The 24,769-nt window shown below is 44.0% G+C and overlaps 3 protein-coding genes, 1 long non-coding RNA gene and 1 pseudogene across 8 annotated transcripts in view; 2 read left to right on the top strand and 3 right to left on the bottom strand.

Annotated features, from left to right (window-relative positions):
• Positions 1 to 18,550, bottom strand: part of SPATS2 (spermatogenesis associated serine rich 2) — a 168,827-nt gene extending 150,277 nt beyond the window's left edge. The window contains exons 1-3 of one of the 3 annotated variants that reach the window (XM_050748356.1): positions 17,844 to 18,550; positions 13,796 to 13,858; positions 4,874 to 4,958 (exon numbers count right to left, since the gene is read on the bottom strand). The gene's annotated coding sequence lies outside the window, so the exon portion shown is untranslated. The remainder of the gene's footprint in view (positions 1 to 4,873; positions 4,959 to 13,795; positions 13,859 to 17,843) is intronic. The other 2 variants (XM_050748354.1, XM_050748355.1) reach the window with 2 other exon arrangements.
• Positions 1 to 24,769, top strand: part of LOC126930834 (tubulin alpha-1B chain) — a 284,282-nt gene that overhangs the window by 17,164 nt on the left and 242,349 nt on the right. The gene's annotated exons all lie outside the window — the stretch shown is intronic.
• The window catches only part of LOC126930835 (tubulin alpha-1A chain), a 421,509-nt gene that overhangs the window by 212,206 nt on the left and 184,534 nt on the right, over positions 1 to 24,769 (top strand). Inside the window, exon 1 of one of the 3 annotated variants that reach the window (XM_050748371.1) lies at positions 18,883 to 18,892. The exons of the other annotated variants lie outside the window; for them this stretch is intronic. The gene's annotated coding sequence lies outside the window, so the exon portion shown is untranslated. Of the gene's footprint in view, positions 1 to 18,882; positions 18,893 to 24,769 lie in introns of those variants that run through there. 3 annotated transcript variants of the gene reach the window in all.
• Positions 1 to 24,769, bottom strand: part of LOC126930849 (uncharacterized) — a 252,338-nt gene that overhangs the window by 150,277 nt on the left and 77,292 nt on the right. The window lies entirely within an intron of this gene.
• On the bottom strand, positions 1,105 to 4,864 carry LOC126930846 (FGFR1 oncogene partner 2 homolog; annotated as a pseudogene).

Below are 24,769 nucleotides of genomic sequence, written 5' to 3'. Positions count from 1 at the left end.
CTGAAAGGTTTTAAGAAAAATCTTACAGGTTATGAGGACCAAATGGAGCTTAAAAACAGATCCAGAATTCTTTTGTTTTTTAAGTTTAATTTAAAAGGGTTCTATGAGCCAGAGGAATTCCCAATTCACTTTGAAATTACCATACCTATTTTGCCATATCAAACATTTCAACTGTTAATTAAATGAACTACATAATATCCTTAAAAATCAGCCAGAGAGGAGAAAAACAAATCTCATCTTCATTATTGACTTCAAACCAAAACTTACTCTTTCAAAGTAGTTCAACCTACTAAATATGTCTACTATAAGTTTTCTTAGAAAGTAGTATTCCTGGCCGGGCGCGGTGGCTCAAGCCTGTAATCCCAGCACTTTGGGAGGCTGAGATGGGCGGATCATGAGGTCAGGAGATCGAGAACATCCTGACTAACATGGTGAAACCCTGTCTCTACCAAAAAAACACAAAAAACTAGCCGGGTGAGGTGGCGGGTGCCTATAGTCCCAGCTACTCGGGAGGCTGAGGCAGGAGAATGGCATAAACTCGGGAGGCGGAGCTTGCAGTGAGCTGAGATCCGGCCACTGCACTCCAGCCTGGGCGATGGAGCGAGACTCTGCCTCAGAAAAAAAAAAAAAAAAAGTAGTATTCCTTCTTTTTCATTCCTGAAATGGAATTTTTTATACTTAAACTAAGTTATGGAGAATTGTTAGCTATGTATCAGTTATGGTAAATTGCTAAAATTAAATTATCACTTTTGTTTATGGTACATATAACACATTCTTATAGGCTTTAAAACTGAGTTTTCTTTCACAAAAATTTAAATGTAAAAGTAGGCAATCACTAAAGCTGAAGTCTCATGGTACATAAACTTCGTATTAACTTTGACACCAAATAAGGATGAAAGATAGCATGCAAATCTTCCGTTCACAAAACAGTGGCAAAACTTTGTATTTTTAAATTGGTATAATTTTATGAATCTCAAACATTTATTGGGAATATTCAAGTTTACCTAATTAATCACCCAGAAAGCCAGCAGCATGGCCAAAAGTTGGTGTATTCAGTAGTCTTGGTGTATTCAGTAGTCACTGTGAAAACCTTTCATTTCTTTACCAATTGGCAATGGCTCAGTTTCTATTTTCCAATTATGTTTTGGAATAAAGTCTATGACCATTAACTATGCATCTTTGTTGCTATCTCATAGCCAGTGCACTGTACATATTTAAAGAGAAAAAAATAAAGGATTGAATTTTCTGTTCATTCATTCATGCATTCACTTATTTGACCATTTGGAGCCATGTAAGAAGCTCACAGACTCAGAAGCTCTTCAGCTCTTCCTCAGACTCAAGTCACTGTTGGTCACTAATGCTGACAAAGTACTTTCCGACACATCATCTTTCCTTAGGCTCAAAAATGATTCTCGAGTTATTTGAAGGATCTCTCTCAAGCCTTTGTTTTCTTGTTCAAGTTGAAATATTAGTTCTTGTTCCTTGCAACCCTGTTGCTGGTCAATTTCAATGGCTTTCTTCATTACTGCTGCCACTTCAGTTATCTGGTCACATGTGCTTGTAGTTCCTTGGAGTGCTGCTCTTGTTAACTTCATTATTATTCCTGGATCATCTTCTTTGCTAGCCAGTAGCAATCTAAACATTTGTTATCGGCCAGGCGCGGTGGCTCACGAGGTCAGGAGATCGAGACCATCCTGGCTAACAAGGTGAAACCCCGTCTCTACTAAAAAATACAAAAATTAGCTGGGCGTGGTGGCAGGGGCCTGTAGTCCCAGCTACTCAGTGAACCCGAGAGGCAGAGCTTGCAGTGAGCCGAGACTGCGCCTCTGCACTCCAGCCTGAGCAACAGAGCGAGACTCCGCCTCAAAAAAAAAAAATTGTTGTCTATACTTGCTCATTATAAGTTCCAAGGCTGCCTGATGTTCTTCCAGGGATGTACGCAATTCTTTTGTTTCTTGTTGCAATTCTCTGATATGTCTGCTTTATTGCTGGATTCCCATAACTAATGTGGACCATGGCAGATGTCTTGTGACTTCATTAAGTTCTTGAATTTCTTCCTGATACTGCTTCATGGCTTCTACTCGCTTGTTGAGAGCTGTGGTTTGCTCAGAGACTCTGCTGCATCGTTGTGATCTCTTAATCTTTCAACAAGAGTTTTAGCATCAGCAAGTGCCTTATCAATTGTGCAACTCATTTCTAAAGATATATCCTGCTTAGTCCCTCGGAGCCGTCAGCTGTGGTGATGAGGACTCAAAGCCTCTATCAACCCGGACCTATGCACCCAAGGGAACAGACTCCGCGCCCCTAGTCCGCCTCCTCAGCAAACAGACACTGAACCAGATGGAGGCAGCGGAGGGGTGGCCATGAAGCCAGTAGCGTTCAGCCCCATCACCGGATTGGGGAGACACCTCTGCCAACCGCCTCCGACTGGCGTGCCCGGAGGACTCCAGCCTTGCGAGAATTCCTTCCTCCCGTTATGGTGGGCAGAGCCGACCACTAGCAGCTTTGCGCAAGACGGCGAAGCGGGGCCCTTCCAACTTAAAAGTATTCTGAGGTTCCTGAATTATTCAGGAAGGCAAAGATATTAATCTTGGACTTCAGTAAGCATGCATGTTAAAAATTTAACAGTTAACTACTAAACAGAGAAATAGAATGTTCAACTTAAAAATCAGAAGAAAAAAGAACTCCATATATACAACAGAATGCAAATAAGAAGTGTGGTCACCGTGGCTCACACCTGTAAGCCCAACACTTTCGGAGGCCAATGTGAGAAGACTGCTTGAGACCAGGAGTTCAAGACCAGCCTGGCCAACATAGTGAGACTCCATCTCTACAAAAAAAAATTTAAATTAGTTGGGCCTAGTGGTACAGCTGAAGAGGGAGGATCACTTGAGCCTGGGAGGTTGAGGCTGAAGTGAGCTAGGATTATACCACTGCACTCCAGCCTGGGCAAGAGAGTGTGACCTAAAAAAAAAAGAGTCTCTAAAAAAAAAAAAAAGAAAAAGAAAAAAAAAGTGTGGTTCAAGGCTAGGCACAGTGGCTCATGCCTGTAATCCTGGCACTTTGGGAGGCTGAGGCAGGTGGATCACTTGAGGCCAGAAGTTCAAGACCAGCCTGAGTAACATGGCAAAACCCCGTATCTACAAAGAATACAAAAATTAGTCCAGCATGGTGGCACATGTCTGTAGTCCCAATTGCTCAGAAGGCTGAGGCAGGAGGATAGATTGAGCCCAGGAGTTTGAGGCTGCAGTAAGCCATGATTGCACCACTGCACTCCAGCCAGGGCAACAGAGAGAGACCCTGTCAGGGGAAAAAATATATATTTAAAAAAAAAAAAAAGTGTGGTTCAAAAAACATGTATAAATGAAAACAGCAGAAATAAGTCTAAACTATCAGTAATCACATTAAATATGAAAAGATTATATTCATCAAGACAATCAGATTTTTGAAATACAACTATGTACAGCTTACCAAGTCAGAGGGCTGACAATTTAAAACATGGTTTTAAAAAAATGTGCTATACAAACATTAATCAAAAAATCTGGCCGGGCGCGGTGGCTCACGCCTGTAATCCCAACAGTTTGGGAGGCCGAGGCGGGCGGATCACAAGGTCAGGAGATGGAGACCATCTTGGCTAACACCGTGAAACCCCGTCTCTGCTAAAAATACAAAAAATTAGCTGGGCGCGGTGGCGGGCGCCTGTAGTCCCAGCTACTCGGGAGGCTGAGACAGGAGAATGGCATGAACCCAGGAGGCGGAGCTTGCAGTGAGCCGAGATCGCGCCACTGCACTCCAGCCTGGGCGATGAGCAAGACTCCATCTCAAAAAAAAAAAACAAAAAAACAAAAAATCTTATTGGTATTCATTCATTAATATTAGTAACACAGACAAAAAGACTTAAAGTGAAAAAGCCAGGCACAGTGGTGCACGACTGTAGTTCCAGCTACCCAGTAGGCTGAGGCAGGATGATTGCTTGAGCCCATAAGTTTGCAGCCAGGCTGGGTTATAACATAGCAAGACCCTACCTCAAAAACAATAAATACTTAAAAGCAAAAGGCATTAATATGTGATCATAAAGAGAGAGCCCACAGGATTTATCAAAAGAGAACCACTTACACCTGGAGTGAGATACTCCTCTCCATCATGAACAGGTGTGTCAGCAGGGGATCTAGGTAAGAACTCCCCTGCTCCCTCCCGACACTCCCACCCTCACCTCCAGTGCCTGCCTGCTCTCCACCAGGCCTAATCTCTTCAGGTTCTTTATCTCTGCTTATGCTGTCCATCAAAGAAGCCCCAGACTCCCACATCTCTCATCTCCCACATTATTATTATTATTATTATTATTATTATTATTATTATTATTTTGAGACACAGTCTAGTTCTGTTGCCCAGGCTAGAGTGTGCAGTGGCGCAGTCTCAGCTCACTGCAACCTCAACCTCCCAGGTTGAAGCGATTCTCCTGCTTCAGCCTCCTGAGTAGCTGGGATTACAGGAGCACATCACCGCGCCTGGCCAATTTTTGTATTTTTAGTAGAGATGGGTTTTCACCAAGTTGATCAGGCTGGTCCCAAACTCCTGACCTCAGGCGATCCACCCACCTCAGCCTCCCAAAGTGCTGGGATTACAGGCATGAGCCACCACGCCCAGCCTCATCTCCCACATTCTAATCCCCACACTGTTCTGCATATCTCTAGCTCTGTCTCCATGTGTCACCCACCTCTCCAAATTTTGAAACGCTTCTACTGTTCCCTACATTTTCAGCAACTTCTCTGAATATTCCCTTCAACTTCTTGCTCTAATTAAAAGCTGGTTTTCCTCTGGGGCCACACTGGCCTCTGAGGCCCTAAAGTGGTATAAGTTACCTTCCCCATACCTCTCATACCACTGGACCTGGGGGTGAGGTAAATGTCCTCCTTGCTCCTCACAGATGTTTCCAAATCTGTCTCCCTCCTTATTCCCTAAAAAAACACAAAACATTACATTGAATATCCTATGAAAATCCTATTACGCATTACCTGGCTTACTGTGACTTTCTATACTACTATCTTAACTCTCAGTGATTTCACAAAGATAATCTTTCCATACCCTATCTCTCTGAATTCCTTGTCTCAGTTCTTTACATTTCTCACCTCCAGTGATCTTGTCCTTCACCCCCTCAGCCCATGATCATGCTTTCACAATATCAATTATCTCCCACTGTCCAACAATGACCCACTATCTTCATGGTTCAGTCTCTCACATACCCAAACTCCAGCAGCTTCTGATCCCACCAGGACCTTCCATCCACTGCTTCTCCCATCTTTTCACCATCTCTTAGCCACTTCATGTCCTCCCCTCCTTAACTGGTTTGAATTCCACAGTATGTTATACCACTACCTTGCATACACAGGTACTCTCTATCCCTTGCCCTTCTCCTGCTTTGTTCGGCTATATTGGCAAAACCCCTCCCTGGTTAAATCCACTCCAAATTTACACCCCTGCAGCTGAATACAGCTGGAGGAAATAAACCATACTGACTGATTTCACTTTAAATTTATAACCACAAAGGCCAGGCATGGTAGCTCACACCTATAATCCCAGCACTTTGGGAGGCCAAGGCAGGCAGAACACCTGAGGTCAGGAGTTTGAGACCAGCCTGGCCCAGTGAAACCCCATCTCTACTAAAAATACAAAAATTAGTTGGGCATGATGGTGCGTGCCTGTAATCCAAGCTACTGGGAGGCTGAGGCAGGAGAATGGCTTGAACCAAGGAGGTGGAGGTTGCAGTGAGCCAAGATTGAGCCACTGCACTCCAGTCTGGGAGACAGAGCGGAATAAATAAATAACCACAGGCTGGGCATGGTGGCTCACACCTGTAATCCCAGCACTTTGGGGGACCGAGGCAGGCGGATCACTTGCGGTCAGGAGTTTGAGACCAGCCTGGCCAACATGGTGAAACCCCAACTCTACTAAAAAAAAAAAATACAAAAATTAGCCAGGCATGATGGCATGCACCTGCAATTCCAGTTACTTGGGAGGCTGAGGCACAAGAATCACTTGAACCTGGGAGGCAGAGGTTGCAGTGAGATCGCACCACTGCACTCCAGCCTGGGAGACAGAGCAAGACAGAGCAAGACTCTGTCTCAAAAAAAAAAAAACAAAAACAAAATTGTAACTGCGAACCTCAAGAGGCTCTCAATGTTCCCTGGCAATCATACAATATTTCCCTGCTGCAGCCATTCTCCCATTCTCCTAAACAATTTCACACCTTTTCCTCTTTACACAAACCTCCATCACCCTCCTCATCCTCACTCTCGGCTGAGCACTTTATTTCCTAATTCACTGAGAATATTAAAACAATCAGAAGAAAATCTTCACAAACTCCCACTGCCAATTCAATCCACCTACTTGATGGGTGGGTTGCAGATATATTTTGAAGATTAAATCAACAGGAATTGGAGATATATTTGATGTGAGGTATGAGGAAGAAAAGGGAATCAAAGACAACTTTTAGATCTTTCCTCAAATATTAGTTTCTCAACAAGGCCTCCCCTCACTACATCTGAATCTGTATCTCTCTCCGTCTCTATCACACACACAAACACACACATTTATATACTTACATGCTCACACAGTCTCCCCCTCCTTTGGTGGGGTGGTTGTTTTTTTTTTTTTCTTGGAAATACCATTTATTAACCCGTGAAACACTAAACAGTTCACTCCTTCACTTAATATCTGCCCTCTCCACTAGAATATAAGCTGCATTCAGGCAAGAATTTTCATGCTTACTCTTATGTACCTGGCTCATAGTAGGCACTCAGTAAAACTTTATTAAAGAAATAAATGGGCTTGGTGTGGTGGGTCACACCTGTAATCCTAGCACTTTGAGAGGCTGAGGCAGGCAAATCACCTGAGGTCGGGAGTTCCAGACCAGCCTGACCAACATGGAGAAACCCTGACTCTACTAAAAATACAAAATTAGCTGAGCATGGTGGCACATGCCTGTAATCCCAGCTACTTGGGAGGGTGAGGCAGGAGAATTGCTTGAACCTGGGAAGTGGAGGTTGCGGTGAGCTGAGATCGCGCCATTGCACTCCAGCTGGGCAACAAGAGCGAAACTGTCTCAAACAAACAAAAAAAATACGAAAACATACACTTTTAAATAGGCATAAGTGTAAGCAGAACAATCTGAAGGCACACACAAGGCTTATAACAGAGGTTACTTCTGGAGAGAGTAATGTTAATTAGGACAGTGTTATTTGGAAAGGGCTAGTGTTAGGGATCAAGGTAAAGGGGAACTTTTGCTTCACACACTCTACATTTCTATATTGCTTGAATTTTTTCATTATTCATAAATTACCCTGAAGTGAAAGATAAGATGAATAAGCACTTCATACAGTATAAAAATTCTTGTATCAGCACAAAATATTTTTCGAAGGATACAAAAGGGAAAGTGCTATCCATGGGGAAGAAAACTGGGAGACTGTCTTCACCATTTATTTCTGTACTGTCCAATTTTGTTTACTGCATGCATGCACTGCTTTAAAAATTTTTAAGTGCATTTTTAAAACTACACTAGGACAAGAACTATTGTGAAAGTATGTAACACATTTTAATGGCTAAAAGCAGCATTTGCATCCACCCGAAAGGCTTCAGTGATGTTTGAGGAGTCACCAACTGACTTGGAAGGCACTGCAGGCAGAGTTCACAGAATAGGTAAAGGCACAGAGGCACCACGAGAGACAGGAGAGTTCAGGACAAAGCTGCGGAGCACAGGGAGAGAGGACCTTCAGAAGATATCTGAATAATCACCAGTTTCTGAATGCATACAGTTTCCACTGCTTATTCAAAGAAAATAACCAAATTTAGACTTACATATGGCTGTTTGTTCTGCTTAAAAGCTACTGTCTGACTCCAAATCATGATATAATGAAATGGCATGTCTACCTATAAACCTGGAAGAATATATTCATCAGTTCAAGATGGTTCAATCCTGACTGGAGGATAAAATTCTAAATAATTACTTTGGATCGCCTATTCTCATCTATCTTCTTTTGAACACCCCATAAAACCAAGATGCAATAAGCATAAAACAATGATAATACATAAATCGCATACTATTAAATGTAAAAAGTAGGCTTCTGTGACCCAGTTTTCAAAAAATTCTCATTGTGGCAATTATAGCAAATGTCTCATAACAGGGCAGAATGAAGAAAGATGATCTAAATCTCAGCTAAAACTAGAGTCACTATTGCCATTAATTCTTAGGAATTAATTAAACATTGATAATATACTGATTTCTGCCAAAGATAAACTGATTTTATGTATACGTGTTTCTAATTTATTGATTTGAGAGCATCAATTAAAAGCAAAGTATCAACACTGACAGAGTCAAATCTTTATTGACCATAAACATAGGTTTTGTTGCCTCTCCACTCCTACTTGGAAAAACTAGGCAAAATTTCCTTCCAATTCAAGCCACATGTGGCAAAAATAATTACAACTATAGTATTAGCTAATAGTTATTGAGTGCATGCTACATGTACTCATGGAGTGTTTTACAGCAATTAAAATTCAATAGTCATAACTCAACAAAAAGACAATCCAATTTGAAAATGGGCAAAGGACTTAATAGACATTTCTCCAAGAAGATATACAAATGGCCAACAAGCACATGAAAAGATGTTCAACATCACTAGTCATTAGAGAAATGCAAATAAAAAGCATGAGATACCACTTCACATCTACCAGGATGGCTAAAATTAAAAACAACAACAACAACAAATATTGACAAGGATGTGGAGAAATCAGAATCCTCATACGTTGCTGGTAGGAATTTAAAATGGTACAGCCGTTATGGAAAACTGTATGGTGGTTTGTCAAAAAGTTAAATATAGAATTACTATATGTACACTATGACACCAGCTTTTGAGGGAAAAAAAAAAAGAATTACTATATGACCCAGCAATTCCACTTTTAGGTATAGACACAAAAGAACTCAAAACAGGTATTCAAACAAATACTATACATGAATATTCAGAGTAACCTTATTCACAATAGGCAAAGGTGGAAAAGATACAACTAACCATCAATAGACAAACAAATTTTTTTTTTTTTTTTGAGGCAGAGTCTTGCTCTGTCTCCCAGGTTGGTGCCATCTTGGCTCACTGCAACCTCTGCCTCCCAGGTTCAAGTGATTCTCCTGTCTCAGCTTCCCGAATAGCTGGGATTACAGGCGCATGCCACCATGCCTGGCTAATTTTTGTATTTTTAATAGAGGTAGGGTTTTACCATGTTGGCCAGGCTGATCTCAAACTCCTGACCTCAGGTGATCCACCCGCCTCGGCCTCCCAAAGTGCTGAGATTACAGGTGTAAGCCACTGTGCTCGGCCGATAAACAGATTTTTTAAAATGACTTGGAAGGCATTGCGGGCAGAGTAGTATATCCAAACAACGGAGTAGTATTTAGCCATAAAGAGGAATGTGGTTCTCGGTCAGGCATGGTGCTTTACGCGTGTAATCCCAGAACTTTGGGAGGCTGAGGTGGGAGGTTCACTTGAGTTTGAGGCTGCAGATAGCTGTAATCACACCACTACACTCCAGCCTGGTCAACAGAGTGAGATTTTGTCTCAAAAAAAAGAGAGAGAGAGGAATGAGGTTCTGATACATGAGACCAGTGGTTAAGCCTCAATATTATGCTATGTCAGAAAAGCCAGAAATAAAAGGTCATACATTGTGTGATTCCATTTATATGAAATATACAGAATAGGTACATCCACATAGACAGAAAGCAAATCGGTGGTTGCCAGAAATGAGAGGAGGAAATAAAGAGTAAATATTTAATGAATATAGGGTCTCCTTTGGGGGCGATGAAAAAGTTCTGAAACCGGCCAGGCGTGGTAGATCATGCCTATAAATCCCAGCACTTTGGGAGGCCAAGGACGGCAGATCACCTGAGGTCAGGAGTTCGAGACCAGCCTGACCTATATGCTGAAACCCCATCTCTACTAAAAATACAAAAATTAGCCAGGTGTGGTGGCGTGTGCCTGTAGTCCCAGCTACTTGGGAGGCTCAGACAGGAGAATCACTTGAGCCCGGGAGGCGGAGATTGCAGTGAGCAGAGATCGTGCCACTGCAGTCCAGCCTGGGCAACAGAGTGAGACTCTGTCTCAAAAAAAAAAAAATTTTTTTGAACTAGATAGAGGTGATGGTTGTAGGCACAAAACGGTTAATTTTTGTTTTGTTTTGTTTTGAGATGGAGTCTCGCTCTGTCGCCCAGGCTGGAGTACAGTGGTACGATCTAGACTCATTGCAACCTCCGCCTCCCGGGTTCATGCCATTCTCCTGCCTCAACCTCCTGAGTAACTGGGACTATAGGCGCCCACCACCAGACCCGGCTAATTTTTTTTTGTATTTTTAGGAGAAACAGGGTTTCACCGTGTTAGCCAGGATGGTCTCAATCTCCTGACCTCGTAATCCACCTGCCTTGGCCTCCCAAAGTGCTGGGATTACAGGCGTGAGTCACCAATGCCTGGCCGGTTAATTTTATGTTATATGAATTTCAACTCAAACATAAAATCTGGAGCCAGGCGCAGGGGCTCACGCCTGTAATCCCAGCACTTTAGGAGGCCGAGGTGTGCAGATCATCAGGTCAGGAGTTCAAGACCAGCCTGACCAACATGGTGAAACCCTGTCTCTACTAAGAACATTTTAAAAAATTAGCCAGGCCTGGTAGCGCATGCCTGTAACCCCAGCTACTCAGGAATCTGAGGCAGGAGAATCGCTTGAACCCGGGAGGCGGAGGTTGAAGTGAGCCGAGATCCTGCCACTGCACGCCAGCCTGGTTGACAGAGGGAGACTCCATCTCAAAAAAATAAAATAAAATAAAATAAAATCTGATGGGCAGAGAGGCTCATGCCTGTAATCCCAGCACTTTGGGAGGCTGAAGCCGGAGGATAGCTGAGCCCAGGAGTTCAAGACCAGCCTGTGCAACACAGCAAGATCCTGTCTCTACAAAAAATTTTAAAATTAGCCAGGCATGATGGCATCTACTTGTAGTCCCAGCTACTTGGGAGACAGAGGCAAGAGGATTGCTTGACCCCAGAAGGTCGAGGCTGCATTAAGCCATGATCATGCCACTGCACTCTAGCCTAGGTGACAGGGCTAGACCCTGTCTCAAAAAAAAATAAAACTGGCCAGGCGCGGTGGCTCACACCTGTAATCCCAGCACTTTGGGAGGCAATGGCAGGCAGATCATGAGGTCAGGAGATAGAGATCATACTGGCTAAAACGGTGAAACCCGTCTCTACTAAAAAATACAAAAAATTAGCCGGGCATGGAGGCACGTGCCTGTAGTCTCAGCTACTCAGAAGGCTGAGGCAGGAGAATCGCTTGCAACTGGGAGGTGGAGGTTGCGAGATCGAGCCACTGCACTCCAGCCTGGGTGACAGAGTGAGACTCCGTCTCAAAAGAAGAATAAACAAAAATAAAATAAAATAAAAATTAATTCAAAATAAATATCCCAGCACTTTGGGAGGCCGAGGCGGGTGGATCACAAAGTCAGGAGTTTGAGACCAGCCTGGCCAACATGGTGAAACCCCATCTCTACTAAAAATACAAAAATTAGCCAGGCGTGGTGGCGAGCACCTATAATCCCAGCTACTCGGGAGGCTGAGGCAGGGGAATCGCTTGAACCCTGGAGCTGGAGGTGGCAGTGAGCTGAGATCGTGCCATTGCGCTCCAGCCTGGGTGTCAAGAGCAAGACTCTGTCTCAAAAAATAAATAAACAAAATCCAATAACCATGACAACCCTATAGTAGGGATTACTACTGCATCCATTTTACTGATACAGAAACATAAACTCAGAGAAATTAAATGACTTGACCAAGGGAGTAGGTAGGGGAGTAGACTCAAATCCAGATTTGTGTACTCAATGGCTTGTGCTTTTAACTAACATCTCATACAGCTTCCCTATTTTAATAAGTTAAAAGAATAATATTGGAAATATACATAGAAATAACTATACTATCAATATTGGCCTGATCATATTATACATAGAAATATTATAACTATGCTATCAATACTGGCCTGATCGTAACTAACACCATTCAGTAGATACACATTTCAGGCATCAGAAACTTCAGCTGCCAAGAAGGTTAATAATATACTTGGGGCTATTTCACAATGGAAATAATTAGCCAGTACAGTGTGAAAGGATGATGTGTTCTCATTTTCACTGCCCAATGAAAAATGTAATCATATAAAAATTGAATATAATTCTACTTAGTCTTGCTGAAATGTTAAGATTTCAGGTAACAAGTAATCAGAATGAAAGTTCGAAATCAGCCTGGTCAAAATGGCGAAACTTCATCTCTACTGAAACTACAAAAATTAGCCAGGTGTGGTGGTGCATGCCTGTAGTCTCAGCTAATTGGAGGCTGAGGCAGGAAAATCGCTTAAACCCAGGAGGTGGAGGTTGCAGTGAACTGAGATCGTGCCACTGCACTCCAGCCTGGGTGACAGAACAACACTGTCTCCAAAAAAATAAATAAAAAATACAACGGTTCCACTTCCGGCCTCCGGGGGTTGACGACATAGCTGGTCGTACCATTATCCAAAAGAAGGACCAGGAGGATGAGAGCGTTATTGCTGCACACTTAAGTCAAGGAGAAGAAGCCCGAGGAAGATTGACCAAATTTTGTAATTCTAGAAACATGGTCCATGGATCAGTGACATTCAGGGATGTGGCCATTGACTTCTCTCAGGAGGAGTGGGAGTGCCTGCAGCCTGATCAGAGGACCTTGTACAGGAATGTGATGTTGGAGAACTACAGCCACCTGATCTCACTGGGAAGTTCCATTTCTAAGCCAGATGTGATTACGTTACTAGAGCAAGAGAAAGAGCCCTGGATTGTTGTAAGGAAAGAAACAAGCAGATGGTATTCAGATTTGGAGTCAAAATACGGACCTGAGAAAGTATCTCCAGAAAATGATATTTTTGAAATAAATTTACCCAAACATGTTATAAAGCAAATAAGGAAAAATAAAATAAAATAAATAAAAATAAAAAATAAAAGTAACCAAGCCTACTCAAAATACTAAACATAGAATTACCATAGGATCCAGCAATTCTACTTCTGTGTAAATCGAAGAAAAAAAAAATGAAAGGAGGGTGATATAGTTTGGATCTGTGTCCCCACCAAATCTCATGTCAAACTGTAACCCCAGTGTTGAAGGTGGGGCCTAGTGGGAAGTGACTGGAACATCGGGATGGTTTCTCATGAATGGGTTAGTGCCAGCCCCCTAGGGTTGTTTTCACAAGATCTAGTTGTTTAAATGTGTGTAGCACTTCCCCCACCTCTCTCTCTTCCTCCTGCTCCAGCCACCTAGACATGCCTGCTTTCCCTTTGCCTCCTGCCATGATCATAAGTTTCCTGAGGCCTCCCCAGAACCTGCTATGTTTCCCTTACAGCCCGCAGAACCATAAGCCAATTCAACCTCTTTTCTTTATAAATTACCCAGTCTCAGGTATTTTTTTACAGCAATGTGAGAATGGACCAATACAGAGGGACTCGAACAAGTGGATTCGTACAGCAAAATTCACAGCACCATTATTCACAACAGCCAAAAGGTAGAAGCAACCCAAATGTCCATTGAGAATGAATGGATAAACAAAATGTGGTGTGTACATATGATGGAATATTATTCAGCCTTAAAAAGGAATGAGATTCTGACATATGCTACAACATGGATGAATTCTGAATTCTAAGTGGTACACACCAGACACAAAAAAGTAAATATTGTATGATTCCACTTACATATGAGGTACCCAGGGTAGTCACATTCATAGAGACAGAAAGTAGAATATCGGTGGCCAGCAGCTGGGTAGAGAAAGAGAAACAAGGAGTTATTGCCTAATAGGTGCAGAGCTTCAGTCTGGGAAAATAAAAAAGTTCCCAAGATGGATGGTGGTGATGGTTGCACAGCAATGTGAATGTACTTAATGCTACTGATCCATACACTTAAAAATGGTTAAAATGATAAATGTTCTGCTATGTATAGTTTACCACAACAATTTTTTTTAAGTAAACAAAAAGGCGAGGTGAGGTGGCTCATGCTATAATCCCCAACACTTTGGGAGGCCAAGGAGGGTGGATTTGCTTGAGCCCAGGAGTTGGGGACCAGCCTGGGCAACACAGCGAAACCCTGACTCTACAAAAAAATACAAAAGTTAGCTGGGCGTGGTCAAACAGTGAGCCATGATTGTACCACTGCACTCTAGCCTGGGTGACAGAGTGAGATCCTTTCTGGGCAGGTGGGAGGGGGATTGGGGAGTAAACAAACTAGCAAATACCAGCTACTCCAGAATCTGAGGCGGGAAGATCGTTTAAGCCCAGGAGTTTGAGGCAAAACTGGGCAACATAGCGAGATCCTGTCCCTAAAAAATAAATAAATAACCAAGAACAACCATCAAACATTTGTGGCAAAAACATATTGAGAAAAGTGGAAGAATCTGTAACAGGCAAGCTTCACTGTCATCCTCCAGAGTCTAGATGACTTTGTTGAAAGTGAAGATCCCCCCGGCCGGGCGTGGTGGCTCACGCCTGTAATCCCAGCACTTTGGGAGGCCGAGGCGGGCGGATCACAAGGTCAGGAGATCGAGACCATGGTGAAACCCCGTCTCTACTAAAAAAAACAGAAAAAATTAGTCGGGCGCGCGGCGGGCGCCTGTAGTCCCAGCTACTCGGGAGGCTGAGGCCGGAGAATGGCGTGAACCCAGGAGGTGGAGCTTGCAGTGAGCCGAGATTGCGCCACTGCATGCACTCCAGCCTGGGCGACAGAGCGAGACTCCGTCTCAAAAAAAAAAAAAAAAAGTGAAGATCCCAGAAGAGAAGGGATGGACATGCTATTTTCATGTTGCTGCAGATATACACTAAGCAACTGAGGAAGCTGAATTATATTCTACAGGTCATTTGGTAATATAATGAATGGACTGTACTTCCTAACAATTACATCCAAAAAATACAAGCTTTTCCTTCCAGTTTCCAATGAAAGCAGCAAGACTGAAATAATCAGTTACACACATAAGAGAAGCCAGGTAGATCTGAAAGACTGACTTTTAGTTCCCAGCTTTAATATGGTGACCCTACAATGGAAAACTGAAAGCAGCAATTTTTAGAATAGTATACACAAACTTTCTTCACTGCCATTATAAAGTGACTTTGTGTAAGTTACTTTTAGTCCTTCTGAGCCTCATCTGAAAAATGAGGATAATACTTACAACTAACTGATAAGGTAAAAATGTACGCTGAGTTCAGTGCCTGAATACATAAATGCTCAACAAATGAAAATTCCCTCCTGTCTTAGCCTGATTAGCCTCCAGGGGCTATGTTCATGTTTTGGCTATAACCTGTGGCTCCTCCCTCAGCCCCCAGCTGTTTCGCTCAGTTCTAGCTGTTTCACTCCTGGTTTCTAAGAGGATCATATCTATATTTAGAGGTAATGCTAGTACCAATTGTGGGCTCAACAGGTGTTTGGAGGGCACCTGAGTACTGAGCAGTTTTCAATTGCTTTTCAGAGTTAATTGGTTTTGGCTCCACAACTGGCTGTCTTGACTTCTACAAGTAAGAGTGCCACGTATGCACAGTACTTCAGCAGTACAAGACTAAACAGAAAACTAAGTGTGGTCGCAAGACAAATCCTTAGCAAAAAGATGTTTTTAGCCCTATTTATCAGAATCTCAGAGCTTTGTTAAATCACAGGAGCAGTAAACTTTCCATGAACTCTACAGAGTAGGCTACAGCCTACTAACAATCTTCATCTAAATCACAGTTATCAGACCCAAGTTTCAACCAGTTCATGCTGCTTTACTATAACCAAGATGGGGGTGAAGCAGAAAGAGCAAGCAGGCAGTGAAGATTTTAAAAAAGGCATCCGATACACCTAGGTCTGAATCAAGCTTTGTTATTTACTAGCTCTGTGACCTCAGTAAATTATTTAACCTCTTAATTTACAAAATATGAAATAATTGTGAGGATTAAATGAGATAATACATACAAAAAAATCTTAGCACCTTGACTAGCCCACTGAAAGAGGTCAGTTAAAAAAGAGGCTGGGCGCAGCGGCTCACGCCTGTAATCCCAACACTTTGGGAGGCCAAGGCAGATGGATCACAAGGTCAGAAGTTCGAGACCAGCCTGGCCAAGATGGTGAAACCCTGTCTCTACTAAGAATACAAAAATTAGCCAGGCGCGGGGGTGGGCACCTGTAATCCCAGCTACTCAGGAGGCTGGGGTCGCTTGAACCCAGGAGAAAGAGGTTGCAGTGAGCCAAGATCACGCCACTGCACTCTAGCCTGGGCAACAGAGCAAGACTCCATCTCAAAAAAAAAAAAAGAGGCACATTGTCACTAATGAGAACACTGCACTCACTTCTTGCTTTGTTCAATTTTCATAACATCTAAGAAAAGTGACAATTTAAATCATATTTTGGACCTTTATAAAGTAACCTAAATGCTACCATCCAAGACCTAGCTGAGAAATATAAACTGATGAATGTCCAAAAATCTTAGATGAGTCAGCAAAATGTAATGCCCAACAAATAAAAGGCTTAACATGGACTATTTATGAGCACACAACAGTCATTACAATTTCAAAATCAGCAATTTTCTATCTAGTACCATCACAAATTTGGTCTGGAAATCCAAGTATTAAGGAAATGCAAAGATCATAATCCCAGAGATACTTTTCCACAATATTCCCAAATCACCTTAATTGAAACTGGAAGGTATGAGGCAGCCTGATTATCTGAAGTTAACATCAAGAAATAATTTAAGGCAGAACCCCAACTCTCTCCCACAAACATAAAACCAGTAGCAGATGGTACATGAACATTTCTCAGGGAGAAATTGCAATTCTAACAAAGTACAGATAACTTAATTTTATCCATCACCTTTTGGTCAAACGGAAAACAAGCAAGCTTTTGGTTCTCTCCAAAACACTGAACTCTGCATTATCACTGACCTAACTCAAAGCAAGATATTTTTGGTGATCTGTCCTCTCCTGCTTCATCAACCATAGGTAAATTACATACAGTAGTAGCCTGCTAAACAGAGGGGAAGTAACTATCACAGGCATGTTTTATCAATAAAATGGACAAGTGATAATCAAATTATTTAAAGAATGGTTTGTACTTCTTAGCAGAGGACAAGCTTGAGAAAGATCCACTTTCTAAAAGAACCCAATCATTCTGGATGAATTATGAGAAAAATATCACTCTAGTCCAAAACTGACTGAATCTACCTTTCTGTTTTAATCCAAGTCCTAACCCCATCTATTTTATGTCTCTGCCTCTCCGCCTTATTTTCCATTCCGTCTCCCCCTTCAATTCCAAGAACGCCCTTCTATCCCTTATTTTCAAATCTCATTATTGCCCCCGAATCCGAAGGACCTCGGACACCCACGGAGGTGACCTTACGCATCCCCAATGCATTCCCAATTCATTGTACTTCTCATCCCAAATGATCCTATTCTTTCATTCTTTTCTATCTCGCTCGTTGTTTCTTAAAATCCAATACCCCACACACGCTCACGCCAGAGTCCCCCCCCCCACACTCCATTGTTTCCCCGGCCTATCCCTCTGGAAACTCCCCAACTCGGACACGGGTGTCTCGCCCGCCCCCACATACCCCAGGAACCTTCCACCTTCTGGGCACTTCGAATCTCTAAGGGCTCACATTCCCCTCCTTCCCGTCCCCCGGCCCCAACAACTACCCCCTCCCCCCTTTTCCTCCTTCAACCCGCTCCCCGCACCTCGGTGCCCCTCTGAGCCCCCGCCAACCCCGCCACCCAGCACCCCCAGTCTCACCTAGCCGGGGCCCACGCAATCGCCTTGTCGCCCCAGCTCCGGGCTCCGCGTCCCAGACGCTCCCGGGTCTGAGAACAGGAAAAGAGATCCTCCGCCTCCTTCACCTCTCTCTCTAGAGCCGCCGCCGCCGCCGCCGCCGTCGCCGCCGCGCTCCTCCCCCAGTTCTCTCAGAGCCGGACGCCGCCCCGCCCCCACCGCCGCCTCCCCGCTACTCTCCAGGGCCGTTCTGCAGGCCGGGAATCAAGGCTGCGGCCGGAGCTCCAGCAGATCACCCCGATCCTAGCCGGGGCAGCGGCTCGCCCCGCCCCGGAGCCCTCTCGGGCGCGTGCGCGCCAGCCAGCCAGCCAGAGCTCAGGGCGCGTACTCGCGCCGGCGCGAACCCGGCGCGCCAAGCTCGAGGCTGTGGCAGCCAACGGGTGCGCGAGCGCGGCTGGAGCGGCGAGACGGCCCTCGCACCGGAGACCGAGGGGATCGAGGAGAGGCGCCGGGCGGCGAGAGGCGGGCTCCGACCGGTAGGGTTACCGCTCTTCTCGGGACCCGGTCCCTCGCGTCTCGCACCGTCCGCAGGCTCGCGCGCCACCGGAGACTGGGAATTACCGCGGAAGGGAAGAGACTCTGGGAGGGGGTCGGGGACAAACTAGATGCAAGGGGAAAACGGGTGGGACTCGAGCTCGCTTCCGCGTGCAGAACAGCTCGTACCCGGCGGCAACGGGTAGGGGCCCGACGAGCGCCGGGAATAGAGGGCCCGAGCTGAACTGACGGAAAGAGCCGAAACTCTCCCGGAGGTGGCCGAACGCAGGCGCAGCGAGGGGAGTCGAGCGCTCGGCTTCGGCTCAATGTCGGGGTCGGGAAGCTTCCCCTCGGGCTACCCCCTACGGCACCGCTCACTCTTCCGCACCGAGGACTTCACACCGCTTTCCCTTCGCCTCCTTTCCGACCCAAGTTTTGTTCCAAAAGGCAATTTCAGAGTCTCCAACGGCGGGAAACGCTGGAGCCTCCGGGCAGAGCCGTCGCTCTGCCTCCGGAGAGTGCGCGGAGGCCGGTGGGGGCGCGGGAAGAATGACCTCGGGAGCTGATGGGGGTTCTCTGCCCTGGCGATGTTCGCCTGGCACGCTCCCCAAGTCAGTTCCTCGTCAGTCGGGTTTCTAATCTACTCAGCTGTCAGCATAGCCCCTCTACGCAACGTTGGTCTGTCTCGCCGCCCTTGGACTCTTTTCTGTTAAATACTCTGTCTTCGACGCCAGACTCCCAACCTCCCTGGTGCTGGAACTAACTAGTATTTGTGCACCATTCTGCGTGCATGAAGCACTCACCTCACTGTCGACTGGTCAGGGTCTATTAAGAGGGGCCAGAGGGATTTAGACAATCAGCATTGAAAATTCGATTCATTAGAATCTGGGGCTGGGCGAGGTGGCTCAAGTCTGTAATCCCAGCACTTTGGGAGGCCGAGGCGGGCGGATCACTTGAGGTCAGGAGTTCGAGACCAGCCTGGCTAACATAGTGAAACCCGTCTCTACTAAAAATACAAAAATTAGCCGGATGTGGTGGCACACGCCTGTAATCTCAGCTAGTCGGGAGGCTGAGGCAGGAGAATCACCTGAACTCAGGAGGCGGAGGTTGCAGTGAGCCAGGATTGCGCCATTGCACTCCACCCTCCATCTCAAAAAAAAAAAAAAAAAAAAAGATTTATTAGAATCTGTTCCCATCTTACCTTTTGGGGCCAAGCAAAGGGGCTCTGAAAAGGCACCAACAAGCTGGAGAGTGTGTGTTAGTGTGTAGCTAGACACCACAGGCACATGTCATTTTGGTTTCCACGTATGTTATTGCAATGACAGGGTATCCTACTCTAGTGACTGAGTAGTATAGTAGAGGTTTGCCAAGCCATCTGATCCTTGTGGTTTTTAACTTTGCTTGAGGTAAGGGCTCAAAAATCCCCTGGAGTCCAATGACCTCTGGTTAATAGTGTCTCATCTACTCCAACCATATAATTTACTGATCTGGATAAGCAGAAGACTTAAGTAATCCAGCTAGGTAGGGCACTGGACTGTATGTTCCTTACTATTGCGTCTTCATTCAAAAGTTCAAATAGAAGCAAATTATCCAAATGTCTGCTTTCTTTTCATTCACTAAACTGGCACTTGATAGTGGGTATTGTTCTAGGTATTCAGTCATTTACAAAGAAGAATAAAACAATATCATTACCCCAAGGAGAGTATCCAGTTACAAAAGAGGATAAAGTTATTAAATAGGCCAGTTGCAGCGGCTCATGCCTGTAATCCCAACATTTTGAGAGGCCAGGGTGGGAGGACTGCTTGAGCCCAGGAGTTTGAGACCAGCCTGGGCAACATAACAAGATCCCCCATCTCTACAAGCAAATTTAAGTTATTAAATGACTATAATAACATAGTGTTGAAGCAGAAAAGTACAAAGTGGTTTAGGAAAAGAAAAGAACAAGTGACTAATTCTTCCACAATTCCCCTTCCTTCCCATACAGAGTGGGAACGGGATGATAGGACCCTGGTAAATGGAGAACTTCATCATGAGGTATGGGATGCAAGCCTTGCATCCTATTCCACAAAGACTGGTTTCACTCACCAAAAGTCACTCAGTTCAGGAAAGGCCTTCATTATAGGGCCTCTTGCTGCTGCAAAGCCAATACAAGTTTTTTGGATGGAAAATGAAGTCCCCATTGTTGGCCAGGTTCGGTGGCTCATGTCTGTAATCCCAAAACTTTGAGAGGCTGAGGTGGATCACTTGAGCCCAGGGGTTTGAGATTACCCTGGGCAACACAGGGAGACCCTGTCTCTACAAAAAATAAAAATAAATTAGCTAGCTGAGGTGGCTTGTGCATGTTGTCCCAGCTGCCCAGGAAGCTGAGGTAGGAGGATTCCTTGAGCCCAGGAAGTCAAGGCTACAGTGAGTTGTGATCACACCACTGCACTCCAGCCTGGACAACAGAGTGAGACCTTATCAAATAAAAAAAGTTCCCATTCTTAGTAATATTATAGTATGTTGTGGGGAAGACATGATGCCTCATGATGCTAAGAAATTCCCTGATCTAATAGGAGAGACTTTTTTGTTTGTTTTGGAGACAGGGTCTCACTCTGTTGCCCAGGCTTGAGTATGGTGGCACAATCATAGCTCACTGTAACCTTGAATCCCTGGGCTCAAGGGATCCTCCCCTGTCAGCCTCCTGAGTAGCTAGGACTAAGGCTCTGGCCACCATGCCCAGCTAATTTTTTAATTTGTTGTAGAGATGGGTGTCTCACCACATTGCCCAGGCTGGTCTTGAACTCCTGGCCTCAAATGATCCTCCCTCCTGGGCTTCCCAAAGCACTGGGATTACAGGTGTGAGCCACCACACTCGGCTAGGAGAGACTTTGTGTATGTGGACAGCCTTCTCCAAGAGAAGGAAGGTAGATTGAAGAGCAACCTAGGGTATGAGAGCTGTTAAAACATCACTGGAAATCTAGCAAGATGGAGAATATTGTATTTAACAAGTCTCGTTCAAGGGAAAGTTCTGGGTGTGGTAGTACACATGACCTCCTCACAAGGAATTTTTTTTTTTTTTTTTTGAGACGGAGTCTCGCTCTGTCGCCCAGGCGGGAGTGCAGTGGCCGAATCTTAGCTCACTGCAAGCTCCGCCTCCCGGGTTTATGCCATTCTCCTGCCTCAGCCTCCCGAGTAGCTGGGACTACAGGCGCCTGCCACTTGGCCCGGGTAGTTTTTTTGTACTTTTTTAGAAGAGACTGGGTTTCACCGTGTTCACCAGGATGGTCTCGATCTCCTGACCTCGTGATCCGCCCGTCTCGGCCTCCCAAAGTGCTGGGATTACAGGCTTGAGCCACCGCGCCCGGCCCCCTCACAAGGATTTTACTCAAAAAATATCCTCCAAGAAGATCAGGTTGCTTTAGCATATGTCTTGCTGAGTGGGATTTACAAAAGGGGTCTTGCAACTCATGGCCCACCTTTGCCCTTTCTCCATGCAGCACTCAACCTCTCTAAAAGGACATTGAACAAATGTTTCAAAAAATATTTTTTGACCTGGGTTACAAATATTAATTTTGTTGTTGTTGTTTTTAAGATGGAGTTTTGTTCTCACCGCCCACGCTGGAGTGCAATGACCCAGTCTCAGCTCACTGCAACATCCGCCTCCCAGGTTCAAGCAATCGTCCTCTCTCAACATACTGAGTAGCTGGGATTACAGGTGCCTGCCACCATGCCCAGCTAATTTTTGTATTTTTAGTAGAGATGAGGTTTATACCATGTTGGCAAGGCTGGTCTCGAACTCCTGACCTTAGATGATCCACCTGCCTCAGCCTCCCAAAGTGCTGGGATTACAGGCGTGACCAGGCCCGGCCTATTTTTGTTCTTTATAATACACATATATTTTCTACTGTGTATGTTTATTTATGTATTTTTTTTGAGACAGAGTTTCACTCTTGTTGTCCAGGCTGGAGTGCAGTGGCGCGATGTCGGCTCACCGCAACCTCCGCCTCCCATGTTGAAGAGATTCCCCTGCTTCAGCCTCCCGAGTAGCTGAGATTACAGGCATGCACCACCCGCCCGGCTAAGTTTGTATTTTCAGTAGAGACAGGGTTTCTCCATGTTGGTCAGGCTGATCCCGAACTCCCGACCTCAGGTGATCCATTTGCCTCGGCCTCCCTCAGTGCTGGGATTACAGGCATGAGCCACCGTGCTCGGCCTACTGTGTGTGTTTTACTTCACAATAAAACCAAGTTATTGTCACCTGCCTTGAAATAATTGCAAATTGTTCAAAGTGCATGTATAAATTATTTTGGAGGAAAATAAATGCTGCAATAAATGCAAAATATAATATTTGTGACCTACTCTGAAGAAAACACAAAAATAACCAAATTTCTTAAATGTTTAGCATAGATGTTAAGGGTTAAAAAAGAAAAAGATCATTTTGAAATAAGATCCATTAGTCTCTGTTCAGCCTTACAAAATTAATTTATCCCAGGTTACTTAATGATCAAGTGCCAGAACTAGAATTAGAGAGAAATCATGACATAAGCTTCACCTTGGCAGATATATTCTGCAGGTATTAACCTGACCTAATTTGATATGTTTTCAAATAGATCCTTGACTTCAGAACTTTAATGCTTTTGCTTGGTTTGAATTGATATTTTGTATCTTAAGTGATTGATTGCCAGATTCCATGTTTTTATTAGGAAGAAAAAGAGGCCAACTGTAACCTGAGAGGCAGAGAAATTTAACTTATTATCTTGGAGACTTGACAACCAATGACTGTAATTAAGAAACATAATGTTTTAAAGTCTCCGTTGACTGAAGCTGCAAGTGACAACAGGCACAAAAACCAGTAGAGAACAGCTCATAAGACTGTACTTTTCCTTTTGCCTATACTAACCCTAGTACCTAAGAATATTCATGTTAGCAGTCCACAGTGTGTCTCAGAAAATTCGTTTCATGGGATACCAAAATCATGTTATCTGAGAAAACTATTCCATGTCCAAATAAGTTTGGGAAGCACAGGTTAAAATCAAGTTAAACTGGCTTATTTACTTCCCAGAATATTTAATATGGTACCATGCTTTGTTCATATTGAAGTGAGCAGGCTATATAGTGTGCAGCTTTCCCCAAGGAAGTTCTTCCCACTCCCATCCCCACCCCTAAGACTTTTTTGCAGAATTAATGTGTCTTTGAACATCCATTGTATAAAGTTCAATTAAAATGGTTTGATTAGGTCAGCATTTCCCATTTTACAGATAACAAAACTGAGGCCCAAAGACAAGGCTAACATATGCAAATTTTCACTTGTGTATCAGATATTTAAAGCTAGGAAAGGCCTTAAACTATCAAAGGTTGAAGTGTTACATCACAAAATTATTGGCAATGCTGGAACCAAAGCTCAGATCTGAAACATTCAGTTCAATGTAAGCCTTGCAGGTTCATTAAGACTTGAATTTGATATTTAGTGAATTTGTCCTATGTGTAAGATATGTAACTAATATTGCTATACTCTAAGTTCTTTTATTAAGTTTTTAAATTATCTTTCATTTGTAGATTCTGTCATCATTTTAAAAAATTAATATGCTTCACTTCTGTCAAATGTTTTATACTTCATAAAGTACTCTCTACATATTGTTTTATTTGATTGTCTCAACATTGTGTGGTGCAGGCATCATTGCCTCATATAACAAATGAGGAAACTGAAGCTCAAAATTGTTCAATAATTTACCTAGGTTGCACATTTAATAAATGTCCTGCTATTTACATTAGGAGAAGACACAGTCCCTTGCCCTCAAGAAGCTTTGGTATAATTAAGAAGAGAAGACTTGCAAACATGAGACAGAGAACAATTTATATGGCAACATGCAAGAAACTTATTGATAGAACAGTACAAACTAGATGGGAATACAGAAGGAATTCAAAAGGCGAAGATTACTGGAGATGGAATTAATCAGTGAAGCCATCATTTAGGGATAAACCTTAAGCTAGGTCGTAAAAGAAGTGTAAAGATTTGTATTAGCAAGGCTGGGCGTGGTGGTTAATGCCTGTAATCCCAGCACTTTGGGAGGCCGAGGCCAGTGGGTCACCTGAGGTCAGAAGTTCGAGACCAGCCTGGCCAACATGATGAAATCCTGTCTCTACTAAAAATACAAATATACTAGCCTTTCGTGGTGGCAGGTGCCTATAATCCCAGCCACTCGGGAGGCTGAGGCATGAGAATCATTTGAACCTGGGAGGCAGAGGTTGCAGTGAGCCAAGATCATACTACTGCACTCCAGCCTGGTCAAGAGCAAAACTCCATCTCAAAAAAAAAAAAGGATTTAGCAGAGAGGAAAAATATTATAGAAAAGAAGAACAACATCAGCCAAAGGCAAAAATATCAAAACAAGAAACACATTGATGAGAAGAATTAGAGCCTGAAGGGAGATGGG

This window comes from Macaca thibetana, chromosome 11 (genome assembly GCF_024542745.1).
Source record: "Macaca thibetana thibetana isolate TM-01 chromosome 11, ASM2454274v1, whole genome shotgun sequence".
Taxonomy (NCBI): domain Eukaryota; kingdom Metazoa; phylum Chordata; class Mammalia; order Primates; family Cercopithecidae; genus Macaca; species Macaca thibetana.
This window is presented reverse-complemented; position numbering and strand designations above follow the sequence as displayed.